The sequence below is a fragment of the Brachyhypopomus gauderio genome, unplaced genomic scaffold (genome assembly GCF_052324685.1).
Source record: "Brachyhypopomus gauderio isolate BG-103 unplaced genomic scaffold, BGAUD_0.2 sc216, whole genome shotgun sequence".
In the NCBI taxonomy this organism is placed as follows: domain Eukaryota; kingdom Metazoa; phylum Chordata; class Actinopteri; order Gymnotiformes; family Hypopomidae; genus Brachyhypopomus; species Brachyhypopomus gauderio.
The window spans coordinates 193,705-212,960 of NW_027507037.1; the positions used below are offsets into that span (position 1 = coordinate 193,705).

Sequence of the window (19,256 nt, forward strand, 5' to 3'; positions counted from 1 at the left end):
TCTTTCCTCTTCTGACAGAAGAAAAATTCACCTTCTTCCACAAGAATGTCAGCAAATGCAGTCTACCTGTGGTAGCGTGTCTGAGTGGTCTAAGGCACTGGATTTAGGCTCCAGTCTCTGAGAAGGCATGGGATCGAATGCTGCCAGCTGGTAACTTTACAATGATTCTTGCCTTTGTGTTCTCTTGAAAACCCTCTCTTCCAGTACAGATGACGGGAAACAATTTGAAAAAGACATTGGAACCCTTCTTCTTTTTCAGAGTTACATATAGCTTAGCATTTTTTACTTTGAAAGTTAGGCAAGCATTGTTCCTCACAAGTTCAGCCCTGCTCATGTACCAAGTTGAGAATGCTGCTTTGGAGGACTCCAGACTTGAAAATTGCAAAAAAGAGATTACCACAGGGTAGCGTGGCCGAGCGGTCTAAGGCGCTGGATTAAGGCTCCAGTCTCTGCGGAGGCGTGGGTTCGAATCCCACCGCTGCCAAGCAGTGTTTTTAGGAGATGGCAGAAGAATTCTTATACCTAATCACTCTCAACAACGGTGCCTGACCCAAGGCTGAAGAGCAGTTATTCGCATGATGGTAGCAGAGAGCCATGCTACGATGCCATTTGCAAATGCTCATACCTGGCTTTGTTCTTAGGCGACATTGAAGACCCTGCAGTGTTTTGATAACAGGCAGGAAATGATGCATCTTTCCTCTTCTGACAGAAGACAAATTCAGCTTCTTCTACAAGAATGTCAGCAAATACAGTCTTCCTGTGGTAGCGTGTCTGAGTGGTTTAAGCCACTGGATTTAGGCTCCAGTCTCTGAGAAGGCATGGGATCGAATGCTGCCAGCTGGTAACTTTACAATGATTCTTGCCTTTGTGTTCTCTTGAAAACCCTCTCTTCCAGTACAGATGACGGGAAACAATTTGAAAAAGACATTGGAACCCTTCTTCTTTTTCAGAGTTACATATAACTTAGCATTTTTTACTTTGAAAGTTAGGCAAGCATTGTTCCTCACAAGTTCAGCCCTGCTCATGTACCAAGTTGAGAATGCTGCTTTGGAGGACTCCAGACTTGAAAATTGCAAAAAAGATATTACCAAAGGGTAGCGTGGCCGAGCGGTCTAAGGCGCTGGATTTAGGCTCCAGTCTCTGCGGAGGCGTGGGTTCGAATCCCACCGCTGCCAAGCAGTGTTTTTAAGAGATGGCAGAAGAATTCTTATACCTAATCACTCTCAACAATGGTGCCTGACCCAAGGCTGAAGAGCAGTCATTCGCATGATGGTAGCAGAGAGCCATGCCACGATGCCATTTGCAAATGCTCATACCTGGCTTTGTTCTTAGGCGACATTGAAGACCCTGCGGTGTTTTGATAACAGGCAGGAAATGATGCATCTTTCCTCTTCTGACAGAAGAAAAATTCACCTTCTTCCACAAGAATGTCAGCAAATGCAGTCTTCCTGTGGTAGCGTGTCTGAGTGGTCTAAGGCACTGGATTTAGGCTCCAGTCTCTGAGAAGGCATGGGATCGAATGCTGCCAGCTGGTAACTTTACAATGATTCTTGCCTTTGTGTTCTCTTGAAAACCCTCTCTTCCAGTACAGATGACGGGAAACAATTTGAAAAAGACATTGGAACCCTTCTTCTTTTTCAGAGTTACATATAGCTTAGCATTTTTTACTTTGAAAGTTAGGCAAGCATTGTTCCTCACAAGTTCAGCCCTGCTCATGTACCAAGTTGAGAATGCTGCTTTGGAGGACTCCAGACTTGAAAATTGCAAAAAAGAGATTACCACAGGGTAGCGTGGCCGAGCGGTCTAAGGCGCTGGATTTAGGCTCCAGTCTCTGCGGAGGCGTGGGTTCGAATCCCACCGCTGCCAAGCAGTGTTTTTAAGAGATGGCAGAAGAATTCTTATACCTAATCACTCTCAACAATGGTGCCTGACCCAAGGCTGAAGAGCAGTCATTCGCATGATGGTAGCAGAGAGCCATGCCACGATGCCATTTGCAAATGCTCATACCTGGCTTTGTTCTTAGGCGACATTGAAGACCCTGCGGTGTTTTGATAACAGGCAGGAAATGATGCATCTTTCCTCTTCTGACAGAAGAAAAATTCACCTTCTTCCACAAGAATGTCAGCAAATGCAGTCTTCCTGTGGTAGCGTGTCTGAGTGGTCTAAGGCACTGGATTTAGGCTCCAGTCTCTGAGAAGGCATGGGATCGAATGCTGCCAGCTGGTAACTTTACAATGATTCTTGCCTTTGTGTTCTCTTGAAAACCCTCTCTTCCAGTACAGATGACGGGAAACAATTTGAAAAAGACATTGGAACCCTTCTTCTTTTTCAGAGTTACATATAGCTTAGCATTTTTTACTTTGAAAGTTAGGCAAGCATTGTTCCTCACAAGTTCAGCCCTGCTCATGTACCAAGTTGAGAATGCTGCTTTGGAGGACTCCAGACTTGAAAATTGCAAAAAAGATATTACCACAGGGTAGCGTGGCCGAGCGGTCTAAGGCGCTGGATTAAGGCTCCAGTCTCTGCGGAGTCGTGGGTTTGAATCCCACCGCTGCCAAGCAGTGTTTTTAGGAGATGGCAGAAGAATTCTTATACCTAATCACTCTCAACAACGGTGCCTGACCCAAGGCTGAAGAGCAGTTATTCGCATGATGGTAGCAGAGAGCCATGCTACGATGCCATTTGCAAATGCTCATACCTGGCTTTGTTCTTAGGCGACATTGAAGACCCTGCAGTGTTTTGATAACAGGCAGGAAATGATGCATCTTTCCTCTTCTGACAGAAGACAAATTCAGCTTCTTCTACAAGAATGTCAGCAAATACAGTCTTCCTGTGGTAGCGTGTCTGAGTGGTTTAAGGCACTGTATTTAGGCTCCAGTCTCTGAGAAGGCATGGGATCGAATGCTGCCAGCTGGTAACTTTACAATGATTCTTGCCTTTGTGTTCTCTTGAAAACCCTCTCTTCCAGTACAGATGACGGGAAACAATTTGAAAAAGACATTGGAACCCTTCTTCTTTTTCAGAGTTACATATAGCTTAGCATTTTTTACTTTGAAAGTTAGGCAAGCATTGTTCCTCACAAGTTCAGCCCTGCTCATGTACCAAGTTGAGAATGCTGCTTTGGAGGACTCCAGACTTGAAAATTGCAAAAAAGAGATTACCACAGGGTAGCGTGGCCGAGCGGTCTAAGGCGCTGGATTAAGGCTCCAGTCTCTGCGGAGGCGTGGGTTCGAATCCCACCGCTGCCAAGCAGTTTTTTTGGAGATGGCAGAAGAATTCTTATACCTAATCACTCTCAACAACGGTGCCTGACCCAAGGCTGAAGAGCAGTTATTCGCATGATGGTAGCAGAGAGCCATGCTACGATGCCATTTGCAAATGCTCATACCTGGCTTTGTTCTTAGGCGACATTGAAGACCCTGCAGTGTTTTGATAACAGGCAGGAAATGATGCATCTTTCCTCTTCTGACAGAAGACAAATTCAGCTTCTTCTACAAGAATGTCAGCAAATACAGTCTTCCTGTGGTAGCGTGTCTGAGTGGTCTAAGGCACTGGATTTAGGCTCCAGTCTCTGAGAAGGCATGGGATCGAATGCTGCCAGCTGGTAACTTTACAATGATTCTTGCCTTTGTGTTCTCTTGAAAACCCTCTCTTCCAGTACAGATGACGGGAAACAATTTGAAAAAGACATTGGAACCCTTCTTCTTTTTCAGAGTTACATATAGCTTAGCATTTTTTACTTTGAAAGTTAGGCAAGCATTGTTCCTCACAAGTTCAGCCCTGCTCATGTACCAAGTTGAGAATGCTGCTTTGGAGGACTCCAGACTTGAAAATTGCAAAAAAGATATTACCAAAGGGTAGCGTGGCCGAGCGGTCTAAGGCGCTGGATTTAGGCTCCAGTCTCTGCGGAGGCGTGGGTTCGAATCCCACCGCTGCCAAGCAGTGTTTTTAAGAGATGGCAGAAGAATTCTTATACCTAATCACTCTCAACAATGGTGCCTGACCCAAGGCTGAAGAGCAGTCATTCGCATGATGGTAGCAGAGAGCCATGCCACGATGCCATTTGCAAATGCTCATACCTGGCTTTGTTCTTAGGCGACATTGAAGACCCTGCGGTGTTTTGATAACAGGCAGGAAATGATGCATCTTTCCTCTTCTGACAGAAGAAAAATTCACCTTCTTCCACAAGAATGTCAGCAAATGCAGTCTACCTGTGGTAGCGTGTCTGAGTGGTCTAAGGCACTGGATTTAGGCTCCAGTCTCTGAGAAGGCATGGGATCGAATGCTGCCAGCTGGTAACTTTACAATGATTCTTGCCTTTGTGTTCTCTTGAAAACCCTCTCTTCCAGTACAGATGACGGGAAACAATTTGAAAAAGACATTGGAACCCTTCTTCTTTTTCAGAGTTACATATAGCTTAGCATTTTTTACTTTGAAAGTTAGGCAAGCATTGTTCCTCACAAGTTCAGCCCTGCTCATGTACCAAGTTGAGAATGCTGCTTTGGAGGACTCCAGACTTGAAAATTGCAAAAAAGAGATTACCACAGGGTAGCGTGGCCGAGCGGTCTAAGGCGCTGGATTTAGGCTCCAGTCTCTGCGGAGGCGTGGGTTCGAATCCCACCGCTGCCAAGCAGTGTTTTTAAGAGATGGCAGAAGAATTCTTATACCTAATCACTCTCAACAATGGTGCCTGACCCAAGGCTGAAGAGCAGTCATTCGCATGATGGTAGCAGAGAGCCATGCCACGATGCCATTTGCAAATGCTCATACCTGGCTTTGTTCTTAGGCGACATTGAAGACCCTGCGGTGTTTTGATAACAGGCAGGAAATGATGCATCTTTCCTCTTCTGACAGAAGAAAAATTCACCTTCTTCCACAAGAATGTCAGCAAATGCAGTCTTCCTGTGGTAGCGTGTCTGAGTGGTCTAAGGCACTGGATTTAGGCTCCAGTCTCTGAGAAGGCATGGGATCGAATGCTGCCAGCTGGTAACTTTACAATGATTCTTGCCTTTGTGTTCTCTTGAAAACCCTCTCTTCCAGTACAGATGACGGGAAACAATTTGAAAAAGACATTGGAACCCTTCTTCTTTTTCAGAGTTACATATAGCTTAGCATTTTTTACTTTGAAAGTTAGGCAAGCATTGTTCCTCACAAGTTCAGCCCTGCTCATGTACCAAGTTGAGAATGCTGCTTTGGAGGACTCCAGACTTGAAAATTGCAAAAAAGAGATTACCACAGGGTAGCGTGGCCGAGCGGTCTAAGGCGCTGGATTAAGGCTCCAGTCTCTGCGGAGGCGTGGGTTCGAATCCCACCGCTGCCAAGCAGTTTTTTTGGAGATGGCAGAAGAATTCTTATACCTAATCACTCTCAACAACGGTGCCTGACCCAAGGCTGAAGAGCAGTTATTCGCATGATGGTAGCAGAGAGCCATGCTACGATGCCATTTGCAAATGCTCATACCTGGCTTTGTTCTTAGGCGACATTGAAGACCCTGCAGTGTTTTGATAACAGGCAGGAAATGATGCATCTTTCCTCTTCTGACAGAAGACAAATTCAGCTTCTTCTACAAGAATGTCAGCAAATACAGTCTTCCTGTGGTAGCGTGTCTGAGTGGTCTAAGGCACTGGATTTAGGCTCCAGTCTCTGAGAAGGCATGGGATCGAATGCGGCCAGCTGGTAACTTTACAATGATTCTTGCCTTTGTGTTCTCTTGAAAACCCTCTCTTCCAGTACAGATGACGGGAAACAATTTGAAAAAGACATTGGAACCCTTCTTCTTTTTCAGAGTTACATATAGCTTAGCATTTTTTACTTTGAAAGTTAGGCAAGCATTGTTCCTCACAAGTTCAGCCCTGCTCATGTACCAAGTTGAGAATGCTGCTTTGGAGGACTCCAGACTTGAAAATTGCAAAAAAGATATTACCAAAGGGTAGCGTGGCCGAGCGGTCTAAGGCGCTGGATTTAGGCTCCAGTCTCTGCGGAGGCGTGGGTTCGAATCCCACCGCTGCCAAGCAGTGTTTTTAAGAGATGGCAGAAGAATTCTTATACCTAATCACTCTCAACAATGGTGCCTGACCCAAGGCTGAAGAGCAGTCATTCGCATGATGGTAGCAGAGAGCCATGCCACGATGCCATTTGCAAATGCTCATACCTGGCTTTGTTCTTAGGCGACATTGAAGACCCTGCGGTGTTTTGATAACAGGCAGGAAATGATGCATCTTTCCTCTTCTGACAGAAGAAAAATTCACCTTCTTCCACAAGAATGTCAGCAAATGCAGTCTACCTGTGGTAGCGTGTCTGAGTGGTCTAAGGCACTGGATTTAGGCTCCAGTCTCTGAGAAGGCATGGGATCGAATGCTGCCAGCTGGTAACTTTACAATGATTCTTGCCTTTGTGTTCTCTTGAAAACCCTCTCTTCCAGTACAGATGACGGGAAACAATTTGAAAAAGACATTGGAACCCTTCTTCTTTTTCAGAGTTACATATAGCTTAGCATTTTTTACTTTGAAAGTTAGGCAAGCATTGTTCCTCACAAGTTCAGCCCTGCTCATGTACCAAGTTGAGAATGCTGCTTTGGAGGACTCCAGACTTGAAAATTGCAAAAAAGATATTACCACAGGGTAGCGTGGCCGAGCGGTCTAAGGCGCTGGATTAAGGCTCCAGTCTCTGCGGAGTCGTGGGTTCGAATCCCACCGCTGCCAAGCAGTGTTTTTAGGAGATGGCAGAAGAATTCTTATACCTAATCACTCTCAACAACGGTGCCTGACCCAAGGCTGAAGAGCAGTTATTCGCATGATGGTAGCAGAGAGCCATGCTACGATGCCATTTGCAAATGCTCATACCTGGCTTTGTTCTTAGGCGACATTGAAGACCCTGCAGTGTTTTGATAACAGGCAGGAAATGATGCATCTTTCCTCTTCTGACAGAAGACAAATTCAGCTTCTTCTACAAGAATGTCAGCAAATACAGTCTTCCTGTGGTAGCGTGTCTGAGTGGTTTAAGGCACTGTATTTAGGCTCCAGTCTCTGAGAAGGCATGGGATCGAATGCTGCCAGCTGGTAACTTTACAATGATTCTTGCCTTTGTGTTCTCTTGAAAACCCTCTCTTCCAGTACAGATGACGGGAAACAATTTGAAAAAGACATTGGAACCCTTCTTCTTTTTCAGAGTTACATATAGCTTAGCATTTTTTACTTTGAAAGTTAGGCAAGCATTGTTCCTCACAAGTTCAGCCCTGCTCATGTACCAAGTTGAGAATGCTGCTTTGGAGGACTCCAGACTTGAAAATTGCAAAAAAGAGATTACCACAGGGTAGCGTGGCCGAGCGGTCTAAGGCGCTGGATTAAGGCTCCAGTCTCTGCGGAGGCGTGGGTTCGAATCCCACCGCTGCCAAGCAGTTTTTTTGGAGATGGCAGAAGAATTCTTATACCTAATCACTCTCAACAACGGTGCCTGACCCAAGGCTGAAGAGCAGTTATTCGCATGATGGTAGCAGAGAGCCATGCTACGATGCCATTTGCAAATGCTCATACCTGGCTTTGTTCTTAGGCGACATTGAAGACCCTGCAGTGTTTTGATAACAGGCAGGAAATGATGCATCTTTCCTCTTCTGACAGAAGACAAATTCAGCTTCTTCTACAAGAATGTCAGCAAATACAGTCTTCCTGTGGTAGCGTGTCTGAGTGGTCTAAGGCACTGGATTTAGGCTCCAGTCTCTGAGAAGGCATGGGATCGAATGCTGCCAGCTGGTAACTTTACAATGATTCTTGCCTTTGTGTTCTCTTGAAAACCCTCTCTTCCAGTACAGATGACGGGAAACAATTTGAAAAAGACATTGGAACCCTTCTTCTTTTTCAGAGTTACATATAGCTTAGCATTTTTTACTTTGAAAGTTAGGCAAGCATTGTTCCTCACAAGTTCAGCCCTGCTCATGTACCAAGTTGAGAATGCTGCTTTGGAGGACTCCAGACTTGAAAATTGCAAAAAAGAGATTACCACAGGGTAGCGTGGCCGAGCGGTCTAAGGCGCTGGATTAAGGCTCCAGTCTCTGCGGAGGCGTGGGTTCGAATCCCACCGCTGCCAAGCAGTTTTTTTGGAGATGGCAGAAGAATTCTTATACCTAATCACTCTCAACAACGGTGCCTGACCCAAGGCTGAAGAGCAGTTATTCGCATGATGGTAGCAGAGAGCCATGCTACGATGCCATTTGCAAATGCTCATACCTGGCTTTGTTCTTAGGCGACATTGAAGACCCTGCAGTGTTTTGATAACAGGCAGGAAATGATGCATCTTTCCTCTTCTGACAGAAGACAAATTCAGCTTCTTCTACAAGAATGTCAGCAAATACAGTCTTCCTGTGGTAGCGTGTCTGAGTGGTCTAAGGCACTGGATTTAGGCTCCAGTCTCTGAGAAGGCATGGGATCGAATGCTGCCAGCTGGTAACTTTACAATGATTCTTGCCTTTGTGTTCTCTTGAAAACCCTCTCTTCCAGTACAGATGACGGGAAACAATTTGAAAAAGACATTGGAACCCTTCTTCTTTTTCAGAGTTACATATAGCTTAGCATTTTTTACTTTGAAAGTTAGGCAAGCATTGTTCCTCACAAGTTCAGCCCTGCTCATGTACCAAGTTGAGAATGCTGCTTTGGAGGACTCCAGACTTGAAAATTGCAAAAAAGATATTACCAAAGGGTAGCGTGGCCGAGCGGTCTAAGGCGCTGGATTTAGGCTCCAGTCTCTGCGGAGGCGTGGGTTCGAATCCCACCGCTGCCAAGCAGTGTTTTTAAGAGATGGCAGAAGAATTCTTATACCTAATCACTCTCAACAATGGTGCCTGACCCAAGGCTGAAGAGCAGTCATTCGCATGATGGTAGCAGAGAGCCATGCCACGATGCCATTTGCAAATGCTCATACCTGGCTTTGTTCTTAGGCGACATTGAAGACCCTGCGGTGTTTTGATAACAGGCAGGAAATGATGCATCTTTCCTCTTCTGACAGAAGAAAAATTCACCTTCTTCCACAAGAATGTCAGCAAATGCAGTCTACCTGTGGTAGCGTGTCTGAGTGGTCTAAGGCACTGGATTTAGGCTCCAGTCTCTGAGAAGGCATGGGATCGAATGCTGCCAGCTGGTAACTTTACAATGATTCTTGCCTTTGTGTTCTCTTGAAAACCCTCTCTTCCAGTACAGATGACGGGAAACAATTTGAAAAAGACATTGGAACCCTTCTTCTTTTTCAGAGTTACATATAGCTTAGCATTTTTTACTTTGAAAGTTAGGCAAGCATTGTTCCTCACAAGTTCAGCCCTGCTCATGTACCAAGTTGAGAATGCTGCTTTGGAGGACTCCAGACTTGAAAATTGCAAAAAAGAGATTACCACAGGGTAGCGTGGCCGAGCGGTCTAAGGCGCTGGATTAAGGCTCCAGTCTCTGCGGAGGCGTGGGTTCGAATCCCACCGCTGCCAAGCAGTGTTTTTAGGAGATGGCAGAAGAATTCTTATACCTAATCACTCTCAACAACGGTGCCTGACCCAAGGCTGAAGAGCAGTTATTCGCATGATGGTAGCAGAGAGCCATGCTACGATGCCATTTGCAAATGCTCATACCTGGCTTTGTTCTTAGGCGACATTGAAGACCCTGCAGTGTTTTGATAACAGGCAGGAAATGATGCATCTTTCCTCTTCTGACAGAAGACAAATTCAGCTTCTTCTACAAGAATGTCAGCAAATACAGTCTTCCTGTGGTAGCGTGTCTGAGTGGTTTAAGCCACTGGATTTAGGCTCCAGTCTCTGAGAAGGCATGGGATCGAATGCTGCCAGCTGGTAACTTTACAATGATTCTTGCCTTTGTGTTCTCTTGAAAACCCTCTCTTCCAGTACAGATGACGGGAAACAATTTGAAAAAGACATTGGAACCCTTCTTCTTTTTCAGAGTTACATATAACTTAGCATTTTTTACTTTGAAAGTTAGGCAAGCATTGTTCCTCACAAGTTCAGCCCTGCTCATGTACCAAGTTGAGAATGCTGCTTTGGAGGACTCCAGACTTGAAAATTGCAAAAAAGATATTACCAAAGGGTAGCGTGGCCGAGCGGTCTAAGGCGCTGGATTTAGGCTCCAGTCTCTGCGGAGGCGTGGGTTCGAATCCCACCGCTGCCAAGCAGTGTTTTTAAGAGATGGCAGAAGAATTCTTATACCTAATCACTCTCAACAATGGTGCCTGACCCAAGGCTGAAGAGCAGTCATTCGCATGATGGTAGCAGAGAGCCATGCCACGATGCCATTTGCAAATGCTCATACCTGGCTTTGTTCTTAGGCGACATTGAAGACCCTGCGGTGTTTTGATAACAGGCAGGAAATGATGCATCTTTCCTCTTCTGACAGAAGAAAAATTCACCTTCTTCCACAAGAATGTCAGCAAATGCAGTCTTCCTGTGGTAGCGTGTCTGAGTGGTCTAAGGCACTGGATTTAGGCTCCAGTCTCTGAGAAGGCATGGGATCGAATGCTGCCAGCTGGTAACTTTACAATGATTCTTGCCTTTGTGTTCTCTTGAAAACCCTCTCTTCCAGTACAGATGACGGGAAACAATTTGAAAAAGACATTGGAACCCTTCTTCTTTTTCAGAGTTACATATAGCTTAGCATTTTTTACTTTGAAAGTTAGGCAAGCATTGTTCCTCACAAGTTCAGCCCTGCTCATGTACCAAGTTGAGAATGCTGCTTTGGAGGACTCCAGACTTGAAAATTGCAAAAAAGAGATTACCACAGGGTAGCGTGGCCGAGCGGTCTAAGGCGCTGGATTTAGGCTCCAGTCTCTGCGGAGGCGTGGGTTCGAATCCCACCGCTGCCAAGCAGTGTTTTTAAGAGATGGCAGAAGAATTCTTATACCTAATCACTCTCAACAATGGTGCCTGACCCAAGGCTGAAGAGCAGTCATTCGCATGATGGTAGCAGAGAGCCATGCCACGATGCCATTTGCAAATGCTCATACCTGGCTTTGTTCTTAGGCGACATTGAAGACCCTGCGGTGTTTTGATAACAGGCAGGAAATGATGCATCTTTCCTCTTCTGACAGAAGAAAAATTCACCTTCTTCCACAAGAATGTCAGCAAATGCAGTCTTCCTGTGGTAGCGTGTCTGAGTGGTCTAAGGCACTGGATTTAGGCTCCAGTCTCTGAGAAGGCATGGGATCGAATGCTGCCAGCTGGTAACTTTACAATGATTCTTGCCTTTGTGTTCTCTTGAAAACCCTCTCTTCCAGTACAGATGACGGGAAACAATTTGAAAAAGACATTGGAACCCTTCTTCTTTTTCAGAGTTACATATAGCTTAGCATTTTTTACTTTGAAAGTTAGGCAAGCATTGTTCCTCACAAGTTCAGCCCTGCTCATGTACCAAGTTGAGAATGCTGCTTTGGAGGACTCCAGACTTGAAAATTGCAAAAAAGAGATTACCACAGGGTAGCGTGGCCGAGCGGTCTAAGGCGCTGGATTAAGGCTCCAGTCTCTGCGGAGGCGTGGGTTCGAATCCCACCGCTGCCAAGCAGTTTTTTTGGAGATGGCAGAAGAATTCTTATACCTAATCACTCTCAACAACGGTGCCTGACCCAAGGCTGAAGAGCAGTTATTCGCATGATGGTAGCAGAGAGCCATGCTACGATGCCATTTGCAAATGCTCATACCTGGCTTTGTTCTTAGGCGACATTGAAGACCCTGCAGTGTTTTGATAACAGGCAGGAAATGATGCATCTTTCCTCTTCTGACAGAAGACAAATTCAGCTTCTTCTACAAGAATGTCAGCAAATACAGTCTTCCTGTGGTAGCGTGTCTGAGTGGTCTAAGGCACTGGATTTAGGCTCCAGTCTCTGAGAAGGCATGGGATCGAATGCGGCCAGCTGGTAACTTTACAATGATTCTTGCCTTTGTGTTCTCTTGAAAACCCTCTCTTCCAGTACAGATGACGGGAAACAATTTGAAAAAGACATTGGAACCCTTCTTCTTTTTCAGAGTTACATATAGCTTAGCATTTTTTACTTTGAAAGTTAGGCAAGCATTGTTCCTCACAAGTTCAGCCCTGCTCATGTACCAAGTTGAGAATGCTGCTTTGGAGGACTCCAGACTTGAAAATTGCAAAAAAGATATTACCAAAGGGTAGCGTGGCCGAGCGGTCTAAGGCGCTGGATTTAGGCTCCAGTCTCTGCGGAGGCGTGGGTTCGAATCCCACCGCTGCCAAGCAGTGTTTTTAAGAGATGGCAGAAGAATTCTTATACCTAATCACTCTCAACAATGGTGCCTGACCCAAGGCTGAAGAGCAGTCATTCGCATGATGGTAGCAGAGAGCCATGCCACGATGCCATTTGCAAATGCTCATACCTGGCTTTGTTCTTAGGCGACATTGAAGACCCTGCGGTGTTTTGATAACAGGCAGGAAATGATGCATCTTTCCTCTTCTGACAGAAGAAAAATTCACCTTCTTCCACAAGAATGTCAGCAAATGCAGTCTACCTGTGGTAGCGTGTCTGAGTGGTCTAAGGCACTGGATTTAGGCTCCAGTCTCTGAGAAGGCATGGGATCGAATGCTGCCAGCTGGTAACTTTACAATGATTCTTGCCTTTGTGTTCTCTTGAAAACCCTCTCTTCCAGTACAGATGACGGGAAACAATTTGAAAAAGACATTGGAACCCTTCTTCTTTTTCAGAGTTACATATAGCTTAGCATTTTTTACTTTGAAAGTTAGGCAAGCATTGTTCCTCACAAGTTCAGCCCTGCTCATGTACCAAGTTGAGAATGCTGCTTTGGAGGACTCCAGACTTGAAAATTGCAAAAAAGATATTACCACAGGGTAGCGTGGCCGAGCGGTCTAAGGCGCTGGATTAAGGCTCCAGTCTCTGCGGAGTCGTGGGTTCGAATCCCACCGCTGCCAAGCAGTGTTTTTAGGAGATGGCAGAAGAATTCTTATACCTAATCACTCTCAACAACGGTGCCTGACCCAAGGCTGAAGAGCAGTTATTCGCATGATGGTAGCAGAGAGCCATGCTACGATGCCATTTGCAAATGCTCATACCTGGCTTTGTTCTTAGGCGACATTGAAGACCCTGCAGTGTTTTGATAACAGGCAGGAAATGATGCATCTTTCCTCTTCTGACAGAAGACAAATTCAGCTTCTTCTACAAGAATGTCAGCAAATACAGTCTTCCTGTGGTAGCGTGTCTGAGTGGTTTAAGGCACTGTATTTAGGCTCCAGTCTCTGAGAAGGCATGGGATCGAATGCTGCCAGCTGGTAACTTTACAATGATTCTTGCCTTTGTGTTCTCTTGAAAACCCTCTCTTCCAGTACAGATGACGGGAAACAATTTGAAAAAGACATTGGAACCCTTCTTCTTTTTCAGAGTTACATATAGCTTAGCATTTTTTACTTTGAAAGTTAGGCAAGCATTGTTCCTCACAAGTTCAGCCCTGCTCATGTACCAAGTTGAGAATGCTGCTTTGGAGGACTCCAGACTTGAAAATTGCAAAAAAGAGATTACCACAGGGTAGCGTGGCCGAGCGGTCTAAGGCGCTGGATTAAGGCTCCAGTCTCTGCGGAGGCGTGGGTTCGAATCCCACCGCTGCCAAGCAGTTTTTTTGGAGATGGCAGAAGAATTCTTATACCTAATCACTCTCAACAACGGTGCCTGACCCAAGGCTGAAGAGCAGTTATTCGCATGATGGTAGCAGAGAGCCATGCTACGATGCCATTTGCAAATGCTCATACCTGGCTTTGTTCTTAGGCGACATTGAAGACCCTGCAGTGTTTTGATAACAGGCAGGAAATGATGCATCTTTCCTCTTCTGACAGAAGACAAATTCAGCTTCTTCTACAAGAATGTCAGCAAATACAGTCTTCCTGTGGTAGCGTGTCTGAGTGGTCTAAGGCACTGGATTTAGGCTCCAGTCTCTGAGAAGGCATGGGATCGAATGCTGCCAGCTGGTAACTTTACAATGATTCTTGCCTTTGTGTTCTCTTGAAAACCCTCTCTTCCAGTACAGATGACGGGAAACAATTTGAAAAAGACATTGGAACCCTTCTTCTTTTTCAGAGTTACATATAGCTTAGCATTTTTTACTTTGAAAGTTAGGCAAGCATTGTTCCTCACAAGTTCAGCCCTGCTCATGTACCAAGTTGAGAATGCTGCTTTGGAGGACTCCAGACTTGAAAATTGCAAAAAAGATATTACCAAAGGGTAGCGTGGCCGAGCGGTCTAAGGCGCTGGATTTAGGCTCCAGTCTCTGCGGAGGCGTGGGTTCGAATCCCACCGCTGCCAAGCAGTGTTTTTAAGAGATGGCAGAAGAATTCTTATACCTAATCACTCTCAACAATGGTGCCTGACCCAAGGCTGAAGAGCAGTCATTCGCATGATGGTAGCAGAGAGCCATGCCACGATGCCATTTGCAAATGCTCATACCTGGCTTTGTTCTTAGGCGACATTGAAGACCCTGCGGTGTTTTGATAACAGGCAGGAAATGATGCATCTTTCCTCTTCTGACAGAAGAAAAATTCACCTTCTTCCACAAGAATGTCAGCAAATGCAGTCTACCTGTGGTAGCGTGTCTGAGTGGTCTAAGGCACTGGATTTAGGCTCCAGTCTCTGAGAAGGCATGGGATCGAATGCTGCCAGCTGGTAACTTTACAATGATTCTTGCCTTTGTGTTCTCTTGAAAACCCTCTCTTCCAGTACAGATGACGGGAAACAATTTGAAAAAGACATTGGAACCCTTCTTCTTTTTCAGAGTTACATATAGCTTAGCATTTTTTACTTTGAAAGTTAGGCAAGCATTGTTCCTCACAAGTTCAGCCCTGCTCATGTACCAAGTTGAGAATGCTGCTTTGGAGGACTCCAGACTTGAAAATTGCAAAAAAGATATTACCACAGGGTAGCGTGGCCGAGCGGTCTAAGGCGCTGGATTAAGGCTCCAGTCTCTGCGGAGTCGTTGGTTCGAATCCCACCGCTGCCAAGCAGTGTTTTTAGGAGATGGCAGAAGAATTCTTATACCTAATCACTCTCAACAACGGTGCCTGACCCAAGGCTGAAGAGCAGTTATTCGCATGATGGTAGCAGAGAGCCATGCTACGATGCCATTTGCAAATGCTCATACCTGGCTTTGTTCTTAGGCGACATTGAAGACCCTGCAGTGTTTTGATAACAGGCAGGAAATGATGCATCTTTCCTCTTCTGACAGAAGACAAATTCAGCTTCTTCTACAAGAATGTCAGCAAATACAGTCTTCCTGTGGTAGCGTGTCTGAGTGGTTTAAGGCACTGTATTTAGGCTCCAGTCTCTGAGAAGGCATGGGATCGAATGCTGCCAGCTGGTAACTTTACAATGATTCTTGCCTTTGTGTTCTCTTGAAAACCCTCTCTTCCAGTACAGATGACGGGAAACAATTTGAAAAAGACATTGGAACCCTTCTTCTTTTTCAGAGTTACATATAGCTTAGCATTTTTTACTTTGAAAGTTAGGCAAGCATTGTTCCTCACAAGTTCAGCCCTGCTCATGTACCAAGTTGAGAATGCTGCTTTGGAGGACTCCAGACTTGAAAATTGCAAAAAAGAGATTACCACAGGGTAGCGTGGCCGAGCGGTCTAAGGCGCTGGATTAAGGCTCCAGTCTCTGCGGAGGCGTGGGTTCGAATCCCACCGCTGCCAAGCAGTTTTTTTGGAGATGGCAGAAGAATTCTTATACCTAATCACTCTCAACAACGGTGCCTGACCCAAGGCTGAAGAGCAGTTATTCGCATGATGGTAGCAGAGAGCCATGCTACGATGCCATTTGCAAATGCTCATACCTGGCTTTGTTCTTAGGCGACATTGAAGACCCTGCAGTGTTTTGATAACAGGCAGGAAATGATGCATCTTTCCTCTTCTGACAGAAGACAAATTCAGCTTCTTCTACAAGAATGTCAGCAAATACAGTCTTCCTGTGGTAGCGTGTCTGAGTGGTCTAAGGCACTGGATTTAGGCTCCAGTCTCTGAGAAGGCATGGGATCGAATGCTGCCAGCTGGTAACTTTACAATGATTCTTGCCTTTGTGTTCTCTTGAAAACCCTCTCTTCCAGTACAGATGACGGGAAACAATTTGAAAAAGACATTGGAACCCTTCTTCTTTTTCAGAGTTACATATAGCTTAGCATTTTTTACTTTGAAAGTTAGGCAAGCATTGTTCCTCACAAGTTCAGCCCTGCTCATGTACCAAGTTGAGAATGCTGCTTTGGAGGACTCCAGACTTGAAAATTGCAAAAAAGATATTACCAAAGGGTAGCGTGGCCGAGCGGTCTAAGGCGCTGGATTTAGGCTCCAGTCTCTGCGGAGGCGTGGGTTCGAATCCCACCGCTGCCAAGCAGTGTTTTTAAGAGATGGCAGAAGAATTCTTATACCTAATCACTCTCAACAATGGTGCCTGACCCAAGGCTGAAGAGCAGTCATTCGCATGATGGTAGCAGAGAGCCATGCCACGATGCCATTTGCAAATGCTCATACCTGGCTTTGTTCTTAGGCGACATTGAAGACCCTGCGGTGTTTTGATAACAGGCAGGAAATGATGCATCTTTCCTCTTCTGACAGAAGAAAAATTCACCTTCTTCCACAAGAATGTCAGCAAATGCAGTCTACCTGTGGTAGCGTGTCTGAGTGGTCTAAGGCACTGGATTTAGGCTCCAGTCTCTGAGAAGGCATGGGATCGAATGCTGCCAGCTGGTAACTTTACAATGATTCTTGCCTTTGTGTTCTCTTGAAAACCCTCTCTTCCAGTACAGATGACGGGAAACAATTTGAAAAAGACATTGGAACCCTTCTTCTTTTTCAGAGTTACATATAGCTTAGCATTTTTTACTTTGAAAGTTAGGCAAGCATTGTTCCTCACAAGTTCAGCCCTGCTCATGTACCAAGTTGAGAATGCTGCTTTGGAGGACTCCAGACTTGAAAATTGCAAAAAAGAGATTACCACAGGGTAGCGTGGCCGAGCGGTCTAAGGCGCTGGATTAAGGCTCCAGTCTCTGCGGAGGCGTGGGTTCGAATCCCACCGCTGCCAAGCAGTGTTTTTAGGAGATGGCAGAAGAATTCTTATACCTAATCACTCTCAACAACGGTGCCTGACCCAAGGCTGAAGAGCAGTTATTCGCATGATGGTAGCAGAGAGCCATGCTACGATGCCATTTGCAAATGCTCATACCTGGCTTTGTTCTTAGGCGACATTGAAGACCCTGCAGTGTTTTGATAACAGGCAGGAAATGATGCATCTTTCCTCTTCTGACAGAAGACAAATTCAGCTTCTTCTACAAGAATGTCAGCAAATACAGTCTTCCTGTGGTAGCGTGTCTGAGTGGTTTAAGCCACTGGATTTAGGCTCCAGTCTCTGAGAAGGCATGGGATCGAATGCTGCCAGCTGGTAACTTTACAATGATTCTTGCCTTTGTGTTCTCTTGAAAACCCTCTCTTCCAGTACAGATGACGGGAAACAATTTGAAAAAGACATTGGAACCCTTCTTCTTTTTCAGAGTTACATATAGCTTAGCATTTTTTACTTTGAAAGTTAGGCAAGCATTGTTCCTCACAAGTTCAGCCCTGCTCATGTACCAAGTTGAGAATGCTGCTTTGGAGGACTCCAGACTTGAAAATTGCAAAAAAGATATTACCAAAGGGTAGCGTGGCCGAGCGGTCTAAGGCGCTGGATTTATGCTCCAGTGTCTGCGGAGGCGTGGGTTCGAATCCCACCGCTGCCAAGCAGTGTTTTTAAGAGATGGCAGAAGAATTCTTATACCTAATCACTCTCAACAATGGTGCCTGACCCAAGGCTGAAGAGCAGTCATTCGCATGATGGTAGCAGAGAGCCATGCCACGATGCCATTTGCAAATGCTCATACCTGGCTTTGTTCTTAGGCGACATTGAAGACCCTGCGGTGTTTTGATAACAGGCAGGAAATGATGCATCTTTCCTCTTCTGACAGAAGAAAAATTCACCTTCTTCCACAAGAATGTCAGCAAATGCAGTCTTCCTGTGGTAGCGTGTCTGAGTGGTCTATGGCACTGGATTTAGGCTCCAGTCTCTGAGAAGGCATGGGATCGAATGCTGCCAGCTGGTAACTTTACAATGATTCTTGCTTTGTGTTCTCTTGAAAACCCTCTCTTCCAGTACAGATGACGGGAAACAATTTGAAAAAGACATTGGAACCCTTCTTCTTTTTCAGAGTTACATATAGCTTAGCATTTTTTACTTTGAAAGTTAGGCAAGCATTGTTCCTCACAAGTTCAGCCCTGCTCATGTACCAAGTTGAGAATGCTGCTTTGGAGACTCCAGACTTGAAAATTGCAAAAAAGATATTACCAAAGGGTAGCGTGGCCGACGCGGTCTAAGGCGCTGGATTTAGGCTCCAGTCTCTGCGGAGGCGTGGGTTCGAATCCCACCGCTGCCAAGCAGTGTTTTTAAGAGATGGCAGAAGAATTCTTATACCTAATCACTCTCAACAATGGTGCCTGACCCAAGGCTGAAGAGCAGTCATTCGCATGATGGTAGCAGAGAGCCATGCCACGATGCCATTTGCAAATGCTCATACCTGGCTTTGTTCTTAGGCGACATTGAAGACCCATGCGGTGTTTTGATAACAGGCAGGAAATGATGCATCTTTCCTCTTCTGACAGAAGAACAAATTCACCTTCTTCCACAAGAATGTCAGCAAATGCAGTCTACCTGTGGTAGCGTGTCTGAGTGGTCTAAGGCACTGGATTTAGGCTCCAGTCTCTGAGAAGGCATGGGATCGAATGCTGCCAGCTGGTAACTTTACAATGATTCTTGCCTTTGTGTTCTCTTGAAAACCCCTCTCTTCCAGTACAGATGACGGGAAACAATTGAAAAAGACATTGGAACCCTTCTTCTTTTTCAGAGTTACATATAGCTTAGCATTTTTTACTTTGAAAGTTAGGCAAGCATTGTTCCTCACAAGTTCAGCCCTGCTCATGTACCCAAGTTGAGAATGCTGCTTTGGAGGACTCCAGACTTGAAAATTGCAAAAAAGAGATTACCACAGGGTAGCGTGGTGCCGAGCGATCTAAGGCGCTGGATTAAGGCTCCCAGTCCTCTGCGGAGGCGTGGGTTCGAATCCCACCGCTGCCAAGCAGTGTTTTTAGGAGATGGCAGAAGAATTCTTATACCTAATCACTCTCAACAACGGTGCCTGACCCAAGGCTGAAGAGCAGTTATTCGCATGATGGTAGCAGAGAGCCATGCTA

General features: G+C 45.5%; 27 non-coding genes across 27 annotated transcripts; all 27 read left to right on the top strand.

The window, feature by feature from the left end:
* The first annotated feature begins 402 nt into the window (after positions 1–402).
* On the top strand, positions 403–484 carry trnal-aag (transfer RNA leucine (anticodon AAG)). The gene has a single exon. It is a non-coding gene; the product is annotated as a tRNA-Leu (tRNA).
* A 609-nt stretch (positions 485–1,093) lies between these two features.
* trnal-uag (transfer RNA leucine (anticodon UAG)) lies at positions 1,094–1,175 on the top strand. The gene has a single exon. It is a non-coding gene; the product is annotated as a tRNA-Leu (tRNA).
* Positions 1,176–1,784: 609 nt separating this feature from the next.
* Positions 1,785–1,866, top strand: trnal-uag (transfer RNA leucine (anticodon UAG)). The gene has a single exon. It is a non-coding gene; the product is annotated as a tRNA-Leu (tRNA).
* A 609-nt stretch (positions 1,867–2,475) lies between these two features.
* Positions 2,476–2,557, top strand: trnal-aag (transfer RNA leucine (anticodon AAG)). The gene has a single exon. It is a non-coding gene; the product is annotated as a tRNA-Leu (tRNA).
* Positions 2,558–3,166: 609 nt separating this feature from the next.
* trnal-aag (transfer RNA leucine (anticodon AAG)) lies at positions 3,167–3,248 on the top strand. Its single transcript has one exon. It is a non-coding gene; the product is annotated as a tRNA-Leu (tRNA).
* A 608-nt stretch (positions 3,249–3,856) lies between these two features.
* Positions 3,857–3,938, top strand: trnal-uag (transfer RNA leucine (anticodon UAG)). The gene has a single exon. It is a non-coding gene; the product is annotated as a tRNA-Leu (tRNA).
* A 609-nt stretch (positions 3,939–4,547) lies between these two features.
* Positions 4,548–4,629, top strand: trnal-uag (transfer RNA leucine (anticodon UAG)). The gene has a single exon. It is a non-coding gene; the product is annotated as a tRNA-Leu (tRNA).
* A 609-nt stretch (positions 4,630–5,238) lies between these two features.
* trnal-aag (transfer RNA leucine (anticodon AAG)) lies at positions 5,239–5,320 on the top strand. Its single transcript has one exon. It is a non-coding gene; the product is annotated as a tRNA-Leu (tRNA).
* Positions 5,321–5,928: 608 nt separating this feature from the next.
* trnal-uag (transfer RNA leucine (anticodon UAG)) lies at positions 5,929–6,010 on the top strand. The gene has a single exon. It is a non-coding gene; the product is annotated as a tRNA-Leu (tRNA).
* A 609-nt stretch (positions 6,011–6,619) lies between these two features.
* Positions 6,620–6,701, top strand: trnal-aag (transfer RNA leucine (anticodon AAG)). Its single transcript has one exon. It is a non-coding gene; the product is annotated as a tRNA-Leu (tRNA).
* Positions 6,702–7,310: 609 nt separating this feature from the next.
* Positions 7,311–7,392, top strand: trnal-aag (transfer RNA leucine (anticodon AAG)). The gene has a single exon. It is a non-coding gene; the product is annotated as a tRNA-Leu (tRNA).
* Positions 7,393–8,000: 608 nt separating this feature from the next.
* trnal-aag (transfer RNA leucine (anticodon AAG)) lies at positions 8,001–8,082 on the top strand. The gene has a single exon. It is a non-coding gene; the product is annotated as a tRNA-Leu (tRNA).
* A 608-nt stretch (positions 8,083–8,690) lies between these two features.
* Positions 8,691–8,772, top strand: trnal-uag (transfer RNA leucine (anticodon UAG)). The gene has a single exon. It is a non-coding gene; the product is annotated as a tRNA-Leu (tRNA).
* A 609-nt stretch (positions 8,773–9,381) lies between these two features.
* Positions 9,382–9,463, top strand: trnal-aag (transfer RNA leucine (anticodon AAG)). The gene has a single exon. It is a non-coding gene; the product is annotated as a tRNA-Leu (tRNA).
* A 609-nt stretch (positions 9,464–10,072) lies between these two features.
* Positions 10,073–10,154, top strand: trnal-uag (transfer RNA leucine (anticodon UAG)). Its single transcript has one exon. It is a non-coding gene; the product is annotated as a tRNA-Leu (tRNA).
* A 609-nt stretch (positions 10,155–10,763) lies between these two features.
* trnal-uag (transfer RNA leucine (anticodon UAG)) lies at positions 10,764–10,845 on the top strand. The gene has a single exon. It is a non-coding gene; the product is annotated as a tRNA-Leu (tRNA).
* Positions 10,846–11,454: 609 nt separating this feature from the next.
* Positions 11,455–11,536, top strand: trnal-aag (transfer RNA leucine (anticodon AAG)). The gene has a single exon. It is a non-coding gene; the product is annotated as a tRNA-Leu (tRNA).
* A 608-nt stretch (positions 11,537–12,144) lies between these two features.
* On the top strand, positions 12,145–12,226 carry trnal-uag (transfer RNA leucine (anticodon UAG)). Its single transcript has one exon. It is a non-coding gene; the product is annotated as a tRNA-Leu (tRNA).
* A 609-nt stretch (positions 12,227–12,835) lies between these two features.
* Positions 12,836–12,917, top strand: trnal-aag (transfer RNA leucine (anticodon AAG)). The gene has a single exon. It is a non-coding gene; the product is annotated as a tRNA-Leu (tRNA).
* Positions 12,918–13,526: 609 nt separating this feature from the next.
* trnal-aag (transfer RNA leucine (anticodon AAG)) lies at positions 13,527–13,608 on the top strand. The gene has a single exon. It is a non-coding gene; the product is annotated as a tRNA-Leu (tRNA).
* Positions 13,609–14,216: 608 nt separating this feature from the next.
* On the top strand, positions 14,217–14,298 carry trnal-uag (transfer RNA leucine (anticodon UAG)). Its single transcript has one exon. It is a non-coding gene; the product is annotated as a tRNA-Leu (tRNA).
* A 609-nt stretch (positions 14,299–14,907) lies between these two features.
* trnal-aag (transfer RNA leucine (anticodon AAG)) lies at positions 14,908–14,989 on the top strand. The gene has a single exon. It is a non-coding gene; the product is annotated as a tRNA-Leu (tRNA).
* Positions 14,990–15,598: 609 nt separating this feature from the next.
* trnal-aag (transfer RNA leucine (anticodon AAG)) lies at positions 15,599–15,680 on the top strand. Its single transcript has one exon. It is a non-coding gene; the product is annotated as a tRNA-Leu (tRNA).
* Positions 15,681–16,288: 608 nt separating this feature from the next.
* On the top strand, positions 16,289–16,370 carry trnal-uag (transfer RNA leucine (anticodon UAG)). The gene has a single exon. It is a non-coding gene; the product is annotated as a tRNA-Leu (tRNA).
* Positions 16,371–16,979: 609 nt separating this feature from the next.
* Positions 16,980–17,061, top strand: trnal-aag (transfer RNA leucine (anticodon AAG)). Its single transcript has one exon. It is a non-coding gene; the product is annotated as a tRNA-Leu (tRNA).
* A 609-nt stretch (positions 17,062–17,670) lies between these two features.
* On the top strand, positions 17,671–17,752 carry trnai-uau (transfer RNA isoleucine (anticodon UAU)). Its single transcript has one exon. It is a non-coding gene; the product is annotated as a tRNA-Ile (tRNA).
* Positions 17,753–18,359: 607 nt separating this feature from the next.
* trnal-uag (transfer RNA leucine (anticodon UAG)) lies at positions 18,360–18,442 on the top strand. Its single transcript has one exon. It is a non-coding gene; the product is annotated as a tRNA-Leu (tRNA).
* Positions 18,443–19,256: the final 814 nt, after the last annotated feature.